Source organism: Diceros bicornis, chromosome 15 (assembly GCF_020826845.1).
Source record: "Diceros bicornis minor isolate mBicDic1 chromosome 15, mDicBic1.mat.cur, whole genome shotgun sequence".
Lineage (NCBI taxonomy): Eukaryota > Metazoa > Chordata > Mammalia > Perissodactyla > Rhinocerotidae > Diceros > Diceros bicornis.
This window is the reverse complement of record NC_080754.1, coordinates 34,613,486-34,626,702: the sequence shown is the minus strand read 5'-3', so window position 1 is coordinate 34,626,702 and position 13,217 is coordinate 34,613,486.

Genomic DNA, 13,217 nt, shown 5'->3' with positions numbered 1-13,217 from the left:
AAGGGTTTTTTTTAGAGTAGTTTTAGGCTCACAGCAAAATTGAGAGGAAAGTATAGAGATTTCCTATATACCCTCTGCCACCACCCATGCATAGCCTCCCTCATCAACATCCGCCACCAGAGTGGTGCATTTATTACAATTGAGGAACCTGCATTGACACATCATTATCACGCAAAGTCCATGGTTTATATTAGGGTTCACTTTGGTGTTGTACATTCTATAGGTTCAGACAAATATAAAATGACATGTATCCACAATTATAGTATCACACAGAATAATTTCACTGCCCTAAGAATCCTCTGTGCTCTGCCTATTCATCCCTCTCTCACAAAAACTCTTAGCAACCGCTTTTAGTGTCTGACAATCCTTTTACTGTCTTCATAGTTTTGCCTTTTCCAGAATGTCATATAGCTAGAATCATACAGTATGTATGATTTTCAGATGGACTTCTCAGATGGACTTCTTTCACGTAGTAATATGCATTTAAGGTTCTTCCGTATCTTTCATGGCTTAATAGAGCTCCTTTCTTTTTAGCACTGAATAATATTCCATTGTCTGGATGTATCAGTTTATCCATTCACCTAGTGAAGGACATCTTAAGTTGCTTCCAAGTTTTGGCAATTATAAAGTTGCCAAAGTTTTGCGTGTGTGCAAGTTTTTGTGTGGACATAAGTTTTCAACTCCTTTAGGTAAATACCAAGGAGTGCAATTGCTGGATTGTATGGTAAGAATATCTTTAGTTTTATGAGAAACTGCCAAACTGTCTTCCAAAGTGGCTGTACCATCTTGCATTCCCATCAGTAGTGAATGACAGTTTCTGTTGCTCCACATCCTCACCAGCCTTTGATGTTGTCAGGGTTCTGGATTTTGGCCATTCTAACAGGTGTGTAGTGATATCTCATTTTGATTTGCATTTTCCTGGTGACATACGTGGACCATATTTTTCATTTTTATTTTTCATCTGTATATCTTTTTTAGTGAGATGTCGTTCAGGTCTTTGGCCCATTTTTTTAGTCAGCTTGTTTGTTCTCTTACTGTTGAGTTTTAAGAGTTCTAAAACTACTTTTTAAAAAAAGAATAAAATTTATTTCTGGCAATTATCATAGGGTCTGTTAGGCACTTTTATAAATCTAAAATGCAGTATGGAAAATTAGTGATTTTGTTTTTCCATATCTTGAAACGTTTTCTCTTTTTACCATTCTAGGAATTACTCGATCCTTATTTATCAGTGAATTCCAATGAGCCAAAAAACTAAAGACTAAAATTTTAAAAAAGGAAGAATGACAGAATTGTCCAAAACTGTGCCAATGTGGTAGTCACTAGCTAGCTACATGTGACTACTGAGCATTTGAAATGTGGCTATTCAAAATTGAGATGTACTATAAGTGCAAAATACACATTAGATTTCAGAGACTTCAAATAAAAATAAAGAATGTAAAATAGCTTGATAATTTTATGTTGATTACATATCAAAAAATAATATTACAGATTAAATAAAATCTATCATTAAAATTAATTATACCTGTTTTTTTTTATATTTTATGTGCCTACTAGAAAATTTATTTATTTATTTATTTATTTTTAAATTTTTGTTTATTGCAGTAACATTGGTTTATAACATTGTAAAAATTTCAGGTGTACATCATTGTACTTCTATTTCTGCATGGACTACATCATGTTCACCACCCAAATACTAATTACAACCCATCACCACACACATGTGCCGAGTTATCCCTTTCGCCCTCCTCCCTCCCCCCTTCCCCCCTGGTAACCAACAATCTAATCTCTGTCCCTATGTGTTTGTTTATTGTTGTTATTATCTACTACTTAATGAAGGAAATCATACGGTATTTGACCTTCTCCCTCTGACTTATTTCACTTTGCATTATACACTCAATGTCCATCCATGTTGTCACAAATGCCTGGATTTCATCGTTTCTTATGGCTGAGTAGTATTCCATTGTGTATATATACCACATCTTCTTTATCCATTCGTCCCTTGACGGGCACTTAGGTTGCTTCCAAGTCTTGGCTATTGTGAATAACGCTGCAATGAACACAGGGGTGCATGTACCTTTGCAAATTGGTGTTTTCAAGTTCTTTGGATAAATACCCAACAGTGGAATAGCTGGATCATATGGTAGTTCTATCCTTGATTTTTTGAGGAATCTCCATACTGTTTTCCATAGTGGCTGCACCAGTTGCACTCCCGCCAGCAGTGTATGAGAGTTCCCTTTTCTCCACATCCTCTCCAACACATGTTGTTTCCTGTCTTGTTAATTATAGCCATTCTGACGGGCGTGAGGTGATATCTCATTGTAGTTTTGATTTGCATTTCCCTGATAGTTAGTGATTTTAGACATCTTTTCATGTGTCTGTTGGCCATCTGTATATCTTCTTTGGAGAAATGTCTGTTCAGGTCTTTTGCCCATTTTTTAATTGGGTTGGTAGTTTTTTTGTTGTTGAGATGCATGAGTTCTTTATATATTTTGGAGATTAAGCCCTTATCAGATGTATGGTTTGCAAATATCTTCTCCCAATTGTTAGGTTGTCTTTTCGTTTTGTTGATGGTTTCCTTTGCTGTGCAGAAGATTTTTAGTTTGATGTAGTCCCATTTGTTTATTTTTTCTATTGTTTCTCTTGCCCGGTCAGATGTGGTGTTTGAAAAGATGTTGCTAAGACCGACGTGGAAGAACGTACTGCCTATGTTTTCTTCTAGAAGTTTCATAGTTTCAGGTCTTACATTCAAGTCTTTAATCCATTTGGAGTTAATTTCTGTGCATGGTGTAAGGTAAGGGTCTACTTTCATTTTTTTGCATGTGGCTATCCAGTTTTCCCAACACCATTTGTTGAAGAGACTTTCTTTTCCCCATTGTATGTTCTTGGCTCCTTTGTCAAAGATTAGCTGTCCATAGATGTGTGGGTTTATTTCTGGGCTTTCGATTCTATTCCATTGATCTCTGTGTCTGTTTTTGTGCCAGTACCATGCTGTATTGGTTACTATAGCTTTGTAGTATATTTTGAAATCAGGGAGTGTGATACCTCCAGCTTTGTTCTTTTTTCTCAGGATTCCTTTAGCTATTCGGGGTCTTTTGCTGTTCCATATAAATTTTAGGATTCTTTGTTCTATTTCTGTGAAAAATGTTGTTGGAACTTTGATAGGGATTGCATTGAATCTATAGATGGCTTTAGGAAGTATGGACATCTTAACTATGTTAATTCTTCCAATCCAAGAGCACGGAATATCTTTCCATTTCTTTGTGTCTTCTTCAATTTCTTTCAGAAATGTTTTATAGTTTTCAGTGTACAGATCTTTCACCTCTTTGGTTAAGTTTATTCCTAGGTATTTTATTCTTTTTGTTGCAATTGTAAATGGGATGGTATTCTTAATTTCTCTTTCTGCTACTTCGTTGTTAGTGTACAGAAATGCAACTGATTTTTGTATGTTGATTTTGTATCCTGCAACTTTACCATATTCGTTTATTACTTCTAAAAGTTTTCTGGTGGATTCTTTAGGGTTTTCCATATATAAGATCATGTCATCTGCAAATAGTGACAGTTTCACTTCTTCCTTTCCAATTTGGATCCCTTTTATTTCTTTCTCTTGCCTGACTGCTCTGGCTAGGACTTCCAATACTATGTTAAATAGGAGTGGTGACAGTGGGCATCCTTGTCTGGTTCCTGTTCTTAGAGGGATAGCTTTCAGTTTTTCACCATTGAGGATGATATTAGCTGTGGGTTTCTCATATATGGTCTTTATTATGTTGAGGTACTTTCCTTCTATACCCATTTTATTCAGAGTTTTTATCATAAATGGATGCTGTATCTTGTCAAATGCTTTCTCTGCATCTATTGAGATGATCATGTGATTTTTGCTCTTCATTTTATTAATGTGGTGTATTACGTTGATTGATTTGCAAATGTTAAACCATCCCTGCATACCTGGAATAAATCCCACTTGATCATGGTGCATAATCTTTTTAACGTATTGTTGTATGCGATTTGCTAGTATTTTGTTGAGGATTTTGGCATCAATGTTCATCAGTGATATTGGCCTGTAATTTTCTTTTTTTTGTGTTGTCCTTATCTGGTTTTGGTATCAGGGTAATGTCAGCTTCGTAGAATGAGTTAGGGAGCTTCCCCCCCTCCTCAATTTTTTGGAAGAGTTTGAGAAGGATAGGTATTAAGTCTTCTTTGAATGTTTGGTAGAATTCACCAGGGAAGCCGTCTGGTCCTGGACGTTTATTTTTGGGGAGGTTTTTGATTACTGTTTCGATCTCCTTACTGGTGATTGGTCTATTCAAATTCTCTACTTCTTCTTGATCCAGTTTTGGAAGGTTGTATGATTCTAAGAATTTATCCATTTCTTCCAGATTGTCGAATTGGTTGGCATATAGCTTTTCATAGTATTATCTTATAATTTTTTGTATTTCTGAGGTGTCTGTTGTAACCTCTCCTCTTTCATTTCTGATTTTACTTATTTGTGCCTTCTCTCCTTTTTCTTGGTGAGTCTAGCCAAAGATTTGCCTATTTTGTTGATCTTTTCAAAGAACCAGCTCTTGGTTTTATTAATTTTTTCTATTGTTTTTTTGGTCTCTATTTCCTTTATTTCTGCTCTGATTTTTATTATTTCCCTTCTTCTACTGATTTTGGGATTTGTTTATTCTTCTTTTTCCAGTTCCTTTAGGTGCATTGTTAGATTGTTTATTTGAGATTTTTCTTGTTTGTTGAGATAGGCCTGTATCACTATATACTTCCCTCTTAGAACCGCTTTTGCTGTATCCCATAAATTCTGGCATGTCGTATTTTCATTTTCATTTGTCTCCAGGTATTTTTTGATTTCTTCTTTGATTTCTTCGTTAACCCAGTCGTTGTTCAGTAGCATTTTGTTTAATCTCCATGTATTTGTGGCTTTTCTGATTTTCTTCCTATAGTTGATTTCTAGTTTCATACCGTTGTGGTCAGAAAAGATGCTTGGTATTATTTCAATCTTCTTAAATTTATAGATACTTGTTTTGTGGCCTAATATGTGATCAATCCTGGAGAATGTTCCATGTGCATTTGAAAAGAACGTGTATTCTTCGGTTTTTGGATGGAATGCTCTGTATATATCCACTAGGTCCATCTGTTCTAGTGTGTCGTTTAAGGCCAATGTTTCCTTATTGATCTTCTGTTTGGATGATCTATCCGTTGGTGTAAGTGGAGTGTTAAAGTCCCCTACTATTATTGTGTTACTGTCTATTTCTGTTTTTATGTCTGTTAATAATTGCTTTATATATTTAGGTGCACCTACATTGGGTGCGTAGATATTTACAAGTGTTATATCCTCTTGTTGGATTGTTCCCTTGATCATTATGTAATGCCCTTCTTTGTCTCTTTTTAGTTTTTGTTTTAAAGTCTATTTTGTCTGATATGAGTACTGCTACTCCAGCTTTCTTTTCATTGCCATTTGCGTGGAGTATCTTTTTCCATCCCTTCACTTTCAGTTTGTGAGTGTCTTTAGGTCTGAAGTGTGTCTCTTGTATGCAGCATATATATGGGTCTTGTTTTTTTATCCAGTCAGCCACCCTATGCCTTTTAATTGGAGCATTTAGTCCATTGACGTTTAAAGTAGCTATTGATAAGTATGTACTTACTGCCATTTTTTAACTTTTTTTTTTTTTCTCAGTGTTTTAGTAGTCCTTCTCTGTTCCTTACTTCTTCTATACAGAATTGGTGGTCACTTTAGTTTGACCTCTGTCTGAAAGCTGTACTCTTTAACTCCCCTCCTCCCTCCTTTTATGTTTTTGATATCATATCTAACCTCTTTTTTGTGCATTTGTATCCATTATGTTCTAATCATGGAAATAGATAATTTTTCCTATTTGTGGTCTTCTCTTTTCCCCTTAAATCTGTCCCTTTAACATTTCTTGTAGCACTGGTTTCTTGGTGACAAACTCCTTTAATTTTTGCTTATCTGGGAAATTTTTGATCTCTCCTTCCATTTTGAATGATAACCTTGCTGGGTAGAGTATTCTTGGCTGTAAGTTTTTTCCTTTTAGCACTTTAAATATATTGTGCCATTCTCTTCTAGCCTGTAAGGTTTCTGCTGAGAAGTCAGCTGATAGCCTTATGGGGTTTCCTTTGTACGTAACTTGACATTCTCTTGCGGCTTTTAGGATTCTCTCTTTATCTTTAATTCTGGACATTTTGATTATGATGTTTCTTGGTGTGGGCCTCTTTGGGTTTATCTTGTTTGGGGCTCTCTGTGCTTCCTGTACCTGGATGTCTGTTTCCTTCCTTAGGTTAGGGAAATTTTCATCTATTATTTCTTGAAATAGATTCTCTGCCCCCTTGTCTCACTCTTCTCCTTCCGGGACACCTATAACACGGATGTTAGTGTGCTTGATGTTGTCCCAGAGGTCCCTTAGACTGTCCTCATTCTTTTTAATTCTTTTCTCTTTTACCTGTTCACCTTGGGTAATTTCTTCTAGTCTTTCTTCCAGCTCACAGATCCGTTCTTCTGTATCCTCTACTCTGCTTTTGAGTCCCTCTAATGAATTTTTCATTTCCAGTATTGTATTCGTCATTTCTGATTGGTTCTTTTTTATATCTTCCATTTCTTTGTTGACATTCTCACTGAGTTCATTTATTCTTCTCCCCAGATCAGTGAGCATCCTTAACACTCTTAGTTTGAACTCTCTGTCAGGTAGGTGGCTCATTTCTGTTTCACTTAGTTCCTTTTCTGGGGTTTTGTCCTGTTCCCTTACTTGGAATGTATTCTTTTGCCTCCTCATTTTGCCCCTTTCCCTGTGCTTGTGTCTACGTATTAGGTAGGTCAGCTACCTCTCCTACTCTTGGATAGGTGACCTTATGTAAGTGATGCCTTAGGAGGCTTCCAGTGTGCTTCCCTCAGTTCTCAATGTTCCAGGGGTGGCCCCTATGTGGGCTACGTGTGTCCTTCTATTGTGGCCTGTTAGCTCTCCCTATAGGCGCCCAGGGAGGCTGAGTTATGCTGCTGGCCAGCTGTTGTTATGCTCAGCTGCTTGTAGTTGTTGTGGGCCCTTCAGTCTCTTTATCAGGTGTGGGGAGCCCCAGCACAATTGGCTGTAAGTTCTAATACCACGTTTGTGTTGCAGTATTTCTTTTAACTCAGTAGGCCCCCAGCGTGGCAGGTTGTTAGGCTCAGGGCCTTACCATTGCTGTAAGCCTCTAGCCTATTAGGTCTCTTGTCAGCTCTCTGAGGATTGCAGCTGGGTGGGGCTGGCCTCAGGCACGGGAGCACCCAATTGTTTCAGGCTTTGGAAGGTGGGGCAAACCTCCTATGTGGGTCTTTGAGAAGCACAAGTCTTCTGCAGCTGACAAGCCCTGTTGCCCACAGGTCCACACACACAGTCAACACAGTCCTGCCCCGTGTGAGCACCCCGACCTCCCCAAGCAGACCCAGTCTCTGCACAGCGGGAGTCCCACACACTCCACCACCGCCCCACACTCTCCACCCGCTCCTTGTGTACACCCTGCCCGCTCAAGTCGGCTCAGTTGCCAGGCTGCAGAGAATCCAGTCACCAATCTATGCAGGCCCACACGTTGCCTGAGGGCTTGTTGTTGGGTGGGGCCAGTCTCTAGGGTGGGCTGCCTGCCCTAGCTGAGCTGGATTAAATCGGTGCTCTAGCGGGTGGGGCAGACCCTGGGCTAGCAGGCCTCAGGGAGAACTCCAAGGGCGTCTGTGTCAGCACGCTCACACCAGGCCACAATAATGGCCGCCGCCAATGTCCCAGTCCCTGGAGAGGTCTCGCCTCTCACCGAGATGCACTCGGGGCCTATTAGGTGAGTCTCTTTTCACCACAGCACTGTGCACCTTTCTTTCTGGTGATTTTAGGATGCTTTCTGGAATGGGTGAGTTTGTGCGCGGGCCCTTTAAGAGCCAGTTTTAGTTTTTTGTGAACCGGGTTTTCTGGGGGTGCTCCGCAATGCTTTAGTAGCAGGCACAGTCAGATATTATGCCGCTGGTGTCGATTGTGCTGGGTCCACAAAATGCCCACAGCGGGGGCGCTCCCCGGCTCAGGGCCCCGCGCCTCCAGGGAGGGTGCGTACCTGTGCGCTGCTCCTGGTGGCCGTGAAGCTGGCGGCTTGTGAAGGCAGCGTTTTTCCTCTCCGGAAGGGGGTCTCTGCCTCTTCTACCCCAGTTAAGATTGTCCGTTGTTGCAGGAGTTCCTCTTATCCAGTTTTCAGTTCTGTCTCAGGGGAAATTTTTCCACGAGTAGTTGTAAATTGGCTGTGTCCACGGGAGGAGGTGAGTTCAGAGTCTGCCTACGCCGCCATCTTGACTCCGCCCTCTAGAAAATGTAAAATTATGTAAGTGGCTTTCATTTTGGTTCTGTTGGAGAACTGGCCTAGAAAGATGATGCAATAAGAAGCCTAGAAGGGTGATGAAATGAATTTACTAGAGTATAATTACCCAGGTTTCTTACAGTGTTGCCCAAAAGTATTGCATCATTTTTCAAGAAGATGTAGAAATAACATGAGAGACATTTATCTTTGTAGTCTGCTTTTAGTTTTTCATAAGCATTCAGAATTTTTCATTTTCTCCCCATAGTGGCAAAGAGATTAAAATTCACAGAGGAAGATGCTTCAAAATTATTAAATCAGAAGATGAATTAAAAGAGACAGTGCCACTTGGGACTCTAATGATGATGGTGAAATGGATTGTCTAAGTTAAATCTCATCCTGAATCTTGGTGGGATGATATCTAGATAAATTTTCTCAAACAAAATACTCAATGGTTGAGTGATACAGTTTTAAGGATGAAAAAGATATAGGGTACTCTTATATAGTTATTCAACAAGTAGAATTTTGCCATGCAAATTTTTGCGACAAGAACCTGGCCTTCCTATTTTTCTAAAAGGACGTGTGACAGTATTCTTTAGCTCTAACGACTTTTGGGCACCAAAACTTACCGAGTATGCTTCACAAGTGGACCAATGCTGAAGGTAGGTGTGTATCAAAGGTAACTGGAAGAAAATAGATGATGTAGACATTTAACTCATTGAATTGATCATTCTAATTGGTCTTTATAAATGTCAAAATAAAAATACTTTTCAATTTTGGAGCAAAGAACACAGTCATCCTCTCTTCAACAAAATCATGGGCCATCAAACGTTCCAAAATTTTTTTCAAGTATTGCATTTTGATGATACAAATGCAAGATGACAAATCAGAAGTAATGATAAGCTAGGAAGTACCAAAGATGTATTTGAGATCAGTATTTATAAGATGGTTATGTCATGCCACCAAGGTTGCATGGTAGTTCATGAGCAGTTAATTGCATTCAGAGGATATTTCCCATTTTGTGTCTATGAAACTCTCAAATCATGAAAATAAAGAAAAAAAATATAGGTTTACTATACTTAAATTCTTATTAAAATTTCTGATGATGTTTTTCACTATCTCTTTATTCTTCTGTATTTCATTCATGAAATTACTAAAATTTTTAGGGGCTGGCCCAGTGGTGTAGCAGTTAAATGTGCGCGCTCTGTTGCAGTGGCCCAGGGTTCGATTCCCAGGCACGCACGACACACCGCTTGTCAAGCCATGCTGTGGCGGCCTCCCATGTAAAGTGGAAGAAGATGGGCACAGATATTAGCCCAAGGCCAGTCTTCCTCAGCGAAAAGAGGAGGATTGGCAACAGATGTTAGTTCAGGGCTAATCTTCCTCACACACACACAAAAAAAATTACTAAAATTTTTAAAGAATGATTAATTAGACCTAGATGATAACGGGTAATGACTTTTTTCCTGTTACATTGTTGGTTATTAGAATAACTTACCTAATATGAATAGTTACAAAACACCAAATACTTAATGTCGATTAAACGTGCTTGAATTATCTAAAATTTGCATAGGACATCTGAGATCCAGGGACCATATTTATGCTTTTGGTTGCAGAGTCTGGATTATCTAGGAAAGTAACCCACGGATTCTAGTTGGTATACAACACACTCTTGATTGCAAAATAAAAATATAGAATAAAGGGCTGTGCATGAGTGGCAGGTACACATTGGAGCCTTCCTGACCCAGGGAAGATACCCTTAATCTTGAGTCAAGACACCCACAGACTGCCAGGAGGTGATGTTCATTCTCCCTTCAGCCAATCTTTCTTTTTCATATTCTACAGTTCTCTTACTAGGTAAGCTAAAACATAGGACACTTCCGGCTTTGAATATAGATTTCCCAGCATCCTCTTTATACTCATAAAAGCCTTAGTGTCCATTATTATTTTTCTGAACTTGATTGACACTGTTTTTCTTTCAGACTCATTCCAAAAATGGTTATGCAGAGGAAATACAAAAAGGTAGAGTGGAAAGAACATCAGACTGAAAGAAGTCTGGCGACTGGGGCCAGATGCTTAACCCACTGTGCCTCAGTTTCAGCATCTGTGAAATGAGAGATTTGAGCACCTAAATAGTCAGTATTTCAGTAATATCCTTTAGGAGAGAGCTGAAGGATGGCATAAAACAACTCTGCCAATATAGATATGAGGTATAGTTTCAAGACAAATTACAGTCTCAAAGCTGTAATCTCCATTAAATGCAGACCTAAAAGCATCTAGACACTTGCCCCTTCTCAAGAGAAACTTTTCATAGAGTGTGAAACATATATATATTTTTTTCAGATGAGTATTATCAATTTAAAGTGGTGTTTTAGAGTCAATGTTGGGTGTGTGCTTGGAATTTATGAGATTTGTAACTCCTCACACTAATCCTGAATCTACGTGCCAAGTGGGTGGCAAGTACTGGCAGGTGAATTTCTCTTTTGTGATTCTGATTGGAATTCTAGGCCTAGGACCTGGGAGGTACAGCATTTTATAATTCAAACAAAAGTTAGATACAGAGGGGCAAGAAATTTCTAGCAAAGAGAGCTTGGCATAGGGAACAGTGGATAGTAAATTAAGAATTTTATGGCACTTGAACTCATCCGACATTTGCTCTATAATTTTGGGAATACCACAATTTTATCTGGAAAGGAAATTATGATGATTTTAAATAATGGTTTTATATTCCTAAACTCTAGGTACTACCTTCTGTAACTTGATCATTCTGTCCTACTATTTTTTAGCTAAGTTTGCATCAGCTGTACCCATTTTTTTCTTCAACTTACCAATACCTTCCTACTATTAGTCTGCTCCATTAATGAGTAAAAGTTAAAGAAAGCACTTGAAAACACTCATAATACTTTGGGTACAGAAAAACTGGAATTTTAAATGAGTGTGATGGAAAAAAGAACACAAAGATCAACTCATTGTCAGATTCTGGGCTGTGAAATGAATGCAGAAAATTCTGCTGTGTCATTCCACAGGGCCTCCTGCCAAATGCATTTTGGATATGTTCAGGATGTTTGTTCTCAAGAATTCTGAAATTATTGTGGCATCGAGGTACTAGCATGTTTGGTATATTAGAACAAATCCTGGTATTCGTTAAGTATCCAACAGAGAGGTTGTAAAAGAATGTTCTAGAAAATTCACAAATGTGAATCTCATCTAGGCAGGAGAAGCCCTAGGAAATATATTTCTAACACCTGGTATTCAAAATGATTCTCAGGCCACTGGGAAGTGTGTGTGTGTGTGTGTGTGTGTGTGTGTGTGTGTGTGTATTTCTTTTTTCTTTTACTGTTTTTAGAATAGGCCCATCTCAATGTTCTTTTCCTTTTCCTTTTGCTTTTTCAGAGACCCTAAGGTGTTTCATCCTAAGTGATTTGCTTGTAAGTAGCACAAACTCTCAGCAAAACGTGAAAGTTTTTTTGGAAAATTCCCATTTTCTTGACTTTCCCTCCCTTCTTCTCTGCCCAAGACATGCACATTGTATTCCATCCTCCATTCAAACTTGATGTTCCTTGCCAAGTGGTAATTCCCTCTATGGTGGAAAGGGCACCAGAATTGTTTGTACTTTGCCAGGAGTTTCAAGCCATTCCTTTGAGGTAGTTACCTGCCACCTCATTCTTATTGACGGTCACACTCGGGCCCATGATACCTTCAAGACTCACATGCAGGGTGGAAAGTCATGTCTAAGTGTAGCCTCACCAAGTCATCATATTGTCCCATGGCTGGCTAGTATTCAATCCGGATTTGGAAATCAATAGGAGTTCTGTCTTCTTAGATACTGCCCTTCTTCTTCCCTCATATAATATCCTATTCATGAGAACGTAGCTTGGCTCCCTCTCTCCTCCGTCTTTCATCTCTTTAGCCTCATTACTTCTTGTCCTGGGGTACAATACCACAGTCTTTACTCATCTTCACAGCCTCTGTAACACTGTGACCTCCCTTGGTGAGGGTGGCAAGAGTGGTGAATGTCTGCCTCTCTCCCACGATTGTAATGCATTCTTTCCATCCCCGAGGAGAAGAACATCCCTGTCTCTTGGCTGAAAGATTATTTTCTTATGAAGCCCACTCCAAGTATTTCCATAGTACTCTTGTGTAATACCAGGCTTTCCTCCTCATGTTGAATGGGTCAGTGCATTCATGGTGAGGAAACCAAAGGTGGTAAACTTTGGTAAGTTGTGAGCATCTGACGGGGCAGGCTGAGCTCAGCAAAGGTCTACACAAAGGTGGCACATGGACTTTGGTGCTATGAAGCTACCTGCTGTGCTTCCTGTCCAAAAGGTCGCTCAGCTTCCCTTGATACTCTCTGGTCTGTGCAAAGCACTATGGGAAATTCAGAGTTGAGAAAGATACAGCACTATGATCTCAGAAGTGCAGACCAAAAGGCAGTTAGGACTCATCTAGTCTAAGCTCCTTATTTTGTGAAGTAGGAAACTGAGGTCCAGGCAGGAAATAGGACTGTTCAGCATCTCGCAGCAAGGTTCCATCCAACTAGCCAATAGCAAGGAAGAACCAGTTGGTCCAGATCTTCCTTTCCCACTTTTAGTGCAACACAACCCAACCTGTACTTAGCAGAGGTCTCTTTTCCACGCCACAGCAAGACCCTTGTTGTTGTTCTTGTTCTTGTTACTCTCTTCCTCAATGGGAATTGGCAATGAATACATTGAGTGCTGCTTACAAATAGATCTTTCTCTCCCTCTCTATTTGCTTTACTGTTTTTGCACCCCTATGTTGTTGTTTAGCCACAAACACCCCTGGCCTCAAGCATGCTATGGCATTCACCCAATAGGGTATTGGAACCAGTTATGGCTTTTGTGTCCTTGGTGCTATGCAAATCACCTCCTGCTGCCTCTGCCACTTGGTTT